The following is a 6000-nucleotide window of genomic DNA, read 5'->3' as shown; positions in this document are numbered from 1 at the left end:
TAATGACTTGCGTTGTAATGGCATCGTTGTAAAGGCACTGCGGTGTAAAGACCGCGTTGTAAACGATGTTTACCGGCACACTCGACCAGAAGATATTGGAGCACTTTGGATGAGCACGAGTTACACTACACAAGGACACTTTAATATTTTATAAGGACGGGGAGATTAAGTGATTTGCCCAGAACCACAGGATGTTGTTTATCTGTTAACGAGACTCGAACCCGGTTCCCTTGTTCCACAGTGTGCAGCTCTGGCCCTAACGCCACATGTTGGTAGAGGAATGGAAGCCATTTGAAAGCTCGGCTCGTTATGGGCTCGAACTTCCAACCGAACCTCGAGCTGAGCCGGAGCCAAGCTTCCGTTTTGAACCTGGTGCGAGCTTTCAGTGGCTCACCCACCTCTCGTCTATACTGGCTTGCGGTCAACCAAACATTGTGTGAGAGGTATCAGAGCAATACCGTTCTGCCGGATGATGCCTCAGTGTCCATCAGTAAGATGGAACTCAGCAGTGCATCAGCCATCCCCGGATCTTTCAGATATCCAGAAATCCAGCAGGACCAAAACAAAATCGGTAAGTCCCAATGGAGAAGGGAGCTCGGTCTAGTGTTTGAAATGTGGATTTATCAGGAGCTGAGTGAAAGCTTGTCTAAATCTATTATTTAATAGAAAGTCAACAAACACAGTGGTGGATGTATCCTCGATTAATATCAGCACGTTTGTGCATTTTATTGTTTTTCTACATCAGCTTGGTCTTGATTATTATTTCTACTTGAGCTTTGCTGTGACGCAGATTTAAAGGGCTACTTAAAGCCCGAATGTCAGTGGTGGGCAAAGGAGAATGGTGGTCGAGGCACGTCCTGAAGAGTAGCGCAGTGGGTCGTGTTGTTTTTTGCTTGGTGTTGGACTGCGACTCAGATTCTATGTTTGTCTTGGAACCTTCCGCTGGACATGAAGAACATCTGGAGAAGAGGACAAGGTTCGGCCTTGGGCCAGGAAAGTAGTTCGAGAGAAAACAGCTGGAATGAACTTACTGAGCTAATTCTGAGCCAGAGAGAGGTCGGGAAAGAACGTAAAGGAGCCCAGGATCCTCCTTGCTAGGGGTTTGATACAAGAAATGAACTTACACTTTTGAGTAATTTACACTTTGGAGTAAGTTTACTACTTTTTGGTATTTGCAAACTCCGAATGCACATTTACATCAAAAGTGTAATTACAAGTCTCCACCCCCAGAGCATACTAATTGCCCATCTCTTATGTGGGTGGGGGACGTCCCGCCCTAAACCCCTCTCTGCCTCTCCCTAAACTGTCCCTAAACTCCTCTCACTCCTCCCTCATCCCATCCCCTTTTAGCGTAAGTCGGTCCCTGCCCCACCCATTCCATCCAGATCCACCCATGTTTTCTACTAAAACGTATACTAAGGTGTGCGCAAACTGTGCAGTCAAGGGCGAAGAACTCTACATACACAAATATAGGTAATTGTGGAGGAGTAAATTCTGCATATAGTTTGTGTATGGCACTTTGTAGTACATTTTGTGGCACTACAAAACATACTACAAAGTGCAGTTTGTTATTCAGGCCTTTTGTTTCTAAATTTGATGCAAAAAACAGGTTATTCACTGGTTTCTCCATTTTGCATCATACATGGTTTTGACCCTGATGTTCTGATGGCATACCTGAGTAGTGGGAGAGCAGGACGATGAGTTCCAGAGGGCGAGTTGGAAGAGTAAGAAGTAACACTTGCTCTATTGTGTTACCCCAACAAGTTGGATCTAAAAGAATGTATCTTTATTAGTTTGTACCCGTTTTCTCCACAAGAACACTGTGTGGTTGAACAGTAAGTAAGCCCCCTCCTGCCCCTCCAAGGCGACAGTTTGCAGTACCATAACCCTACTTCCCACATCCCAGTAGAGGGTCCAAGAACGGGGTGACTGCGCGGGAGGTAACAGGTGTATGTGCCCTAACTGATAGGATTAATTGTTTTCCACGTTAAGTGATGTGGAACAAAATAACAAACCATGAACAGGAACAGCTCCTGTGTGACTCTTGCTGTTGAGGTCTTGAGTTTGCACACCCCTACTTTTGTTTGTTTCTTCCATAGTAAGGACTTGACCGCCAGCTGTCAGATGAGCAGAGCAGCTCCCACAGGGCAGCGTGGTAGCCCAACGCTTCACGCACAAGCACATACTGGACAGCACTTTGGCAGCGGCTGCTCAGAATTAGAAGTAACCATGACTAGTCCAGTCTGCCAACAAGCCTTTGCTCCTGTCCTTGCACTTGATCATGTTTGCTCACCCTGTTCTAGTTACTCATATAAAGCACCTTGGCCTTTGCTAGACTGTGGAAGAAGCTTGGTACAACAAAGTAAAACCATAATGGTGCTACATAGAACATCTTTTGTGCCTATGCACCATAAACATGACTCTGTGGTTTATGTTTAGAGAGAGCAAATGGATACACTCTGGACAGTTCATACACTTACCTCCAGCAAGACAAAAAGTACTAGACATCTACGTCATGGGAAACAGCGTTTCATACGAAGGCTGAACAGCGAACAGCCTTTACAACGAAGGCTGTACTACGCAAGCCCTACCGCGCATATGCTTTAACCACGTATGTGCACTTTTAAGGCATATGCGCGGTAGGGCTTGCAGACAGACGGAAGAAGGAAGAGATTGTGGTGAGGTAAGTGGGGTTGCTATTAGGGGGTGGGGGCTCGGGTATTTTTTAGTGGGTGGGGTAGTTTACAGGGCTTGGGGGGCCATTTTAGGGTTCAGGGCGGATCAGGGTCGTTTTTTAGGGCTTGGGGGTAGTTTAGTTTTCAGGATTTGGGGGGCCATTTTATGGTTCACGGTGGGGGCAGGGATCGTGATACCTCTTAGGACTTAGGGTGGCAGGGTGGTTTTTAGGTTTGAGGGGTAGTTTAATTTTCAAGGCTTGTGGGGCCATTTTAGGGTTGAGGGCGGGGGTCAGGGATTGTGATACCTCTTGGGAATTAGGGAGGCAGGGTCGTTTTTAGGGTTTAGGGGTAGTTTTTAGGGATATAGATAGGGCGGGGTGAAAACGTTACTAAGGCTGAGAGCAGTGGGGTAGTTTAGGAACTCAGGCCAGGGACAGGGGTAAGGGGGTTCAGACTTAACTGTGAATTCTTAACCACGGATATGTATTTACCAAATATGCCTTAACGCTGAATGATTCGTTGTATAGGCATGCGTGGTAAATGCATATTCGTGGAATTTGTGGAACCGGCATGCGTGGTAAACGCATTCGTGGTTCCATCATACAACCCTAAGTCATATCTCACTTTGGAACCAAGAAACGAATATCAGACTTACTGCATTTTGGTAACAATATAAAGCTCCTAAGGCTTGAAACTCCAAACAAAGACCATACAACATCTGAAACATACTATACTTATGGCATAGCATGAAAATGTAAGAAGGTCTGCACTTGAGATATAAGTAAAGTCCAACACTTGAAACATTAGCCAACATCTAAGCTATCGACTGATATAAACCGTACTTAAGAAGCTATACTACATTTGGTGGTGGCACTGCATTATTAATAGACTTCCCTGACTGCCTTCCATTTAGAGTCTGATATCTCAACTGGGAGAAGTTAGATGTGCGCATTCAACTTATGTTAGCCTGTCTTAAATATAAGCTCTAGTGATGTAAGAAGGATGCTCTGGCAGCAAGTCTTTAGTTAACTGGAGGCAGCGGTCTACTGTCAGTAAGTCCCTTGCCCGCTTTGCCCACCCGCTAGTTAAAAATCCCAAGTTTCAAACCAAGCGTTTCGCTTGCCATCTGTAAGCTTTGGAACTCTTTCCTCCCTCTCTCAGAATGGCTCCAATACTTCTAGTTTTCAGGACGGAGCTAAAGGCTTTTCTGTTTAAACATTATTTAAAGTTTTAGTTTACAGTATTACACTGTATTTATTATTCATGTGTAAACTGTAATGTAATCGCTGTTTTTATATAGTGATTTATCTTTTATTCAGAGCTCCACACTTTGGCAAAGATCATGCACTATAAAGTTGTAAATAAAATAAATACATTAAATATTTAAAAACAATTAAAGGAACATAAGATATCAGGTACAAGAAGCATGAAAATATAGAAATTATTGAATATTTTAACTTTTAGTGTTGCTAGTGAAAGATTTACAAAAAGTAGCTTACTGCAACAAATGTGGAGTGCTACCTAATTACGTACTTTATTTATATGTGTGAGGGCCTATTTTGTTCTCAGTAGCAGTGATGCTTCTCACAGTAGCTGTTGTTCTGCCTTTCAAGATGCCCACCAAACCACAAGGTGTGGCAGCCCGCATTCTCCTGGACCATTAAACAACGTCTCCCCCATCCTCATCAGGCACCTGCATGAGAGTCGAAGTCAAGGACCTGCTCTCTGCTGTCTCTGCTCCTTCTGAACGGATAGAACACAAGTTGTCAGCGGGGCACCTTACTCCTCGGAAGCCCACTAACTAATCAGCAGAGTGCCTCAAGGTTCATCACTCAGCCTCAACCTCTTCATTGCATACATGATCCCTCTGGTCAACGTCATATGCGCATAACATCAAAACTGTCTACTATGCCGATGACAACTCATACTCTCCTTTTTTCACAACACCCCCAACACCCACCCCCAGTTGCTAACTGGATGAAAGCAACTGTCTCAAGCTCAACACTGAAAAGAGAGAAGTAGTGATCTTCGACAATAACACCTCACCTTTGGACTACAACAGGAGGCTGGCTGAACTCAGACCAACATCCACACCTAGACCAGGAACCTCAGAATAATTAACAACAGCAAACTGGACATGACTGCACAAGTCAATCCCATCACTGCATCCTTCTTCCACACCCTGAAGATGATGAGGAACATCTTCAAATGACTCCCAAGCAACACTAGAAAAACTGTCACTCACAAACCAGTCACCAGCAAGTTGGACTACAGGAGCACACTTTATGTCAGGATCACCAAGCAGCTCACTAGAAGACCACAAGCCAGCCAGAATGCAGAAGTCAGACTCATCCTAAACTTCTCACTCAGAACTCACATCAAACCACACTTCAGGAAGTTCCACTGGCTTCCGATACACAACACAAATGTGTTAATTTCAAATTCCTCACATACACATTCAAGGCAATCAACAATTTAGGTGCCCCCTACCTTACCAGTTACATCTTTTTCAACCAACCACCAAGACACCTCCACTCTTCAAGAACCCTACTCGCACTCATCACACGCATGGTACAGAACCAGATTAAGAGGATGGGCATTCTCCTACATCGCTCCTATAGCATTGGAAAGGCCTCCCCCTCCATATCCGCACCTCCTCCTTTCTTCTACAATTCCATAGGAAGCTGAGGACCCGGCTTTTTAGTTAACCAACCTGCCATAAGCAGGCTATGAACACCTGCTCAGCACCAGGATATCCTTGTTGATGATAGTGATAACATAACGCAATATAACATGTAGATCATAAAATCTGTTGCAGGTTTTAAAAAAAATTGTAAACAGGACTATGAGGAATATGAAAAACACAACACTTAACAAAAGCTCTCCACTCAAATGTGGCAATGAACATGTATCCTAATGCAATAAGTGATGCCTGACATCACTACTTATTTGGCAAACAAAAGGAAAAGCATGGATTGGAAGAACATGTAGTTGGTCTTGAGATAGTGTATTCGGTGGGGGGGGCAGAGATTTCCCCTGCCACTAGAGGTTTACATTTTGAAAGCCAAAACAAACGTCTCTCAATACAATATTGGAGGTTCACTTAGTCTAACACTAAATCCATTATTTTTCCTGCCACAAGATCCTGTGTCCGACACTGACTGATGTCATTTCACCTAAACAACGCTCTTAGGTTTCTTGATCTCCTGATGACATCAAAGAAAGTGGCACTGTACCCAATGAAATCTCGAAGTGGTTAAACACGAACTGTGACCCCCTATGAGCTCTGAGGAGATACATTATCCTACTGTATGCATAAAAC

At 44.1% G+C, this 6000-nt stretch overlaps 1 pseudogene; it reads left to right on the top strand.

Moving 5' to 3' along the window:
• The first annotated feature begins 309 nt into the window (after positions 1–309).
• The window catches only part of LOC144765326 (xaa-Pro dipeptidase pseudogene), a 50458-nt pseudogene continuing 44767 nt past the window's right edge, over positions 310–6000 (top strand).

This window comes from Lissotriton helveticus, chromosome 1_1 (genome assembly GCF_964261635.1).
Source record: "Lissotriton helveticus chromosome 1_1, aLisHel1.1, whole genome shotgun sequence".
In the NCBI taxonomy this organism is placed as follows: Eukaryota; Metazoa; Chordata; class Amphibia; order Caudata; family Salamandridae; genus Lissotriton; species Lissotriton helveticus.
The sequence above is the reverse complement of the archived record's forward strand: the minus strand, read 5'-3'. Positions and strand labels throughout refer to the sequence as shown.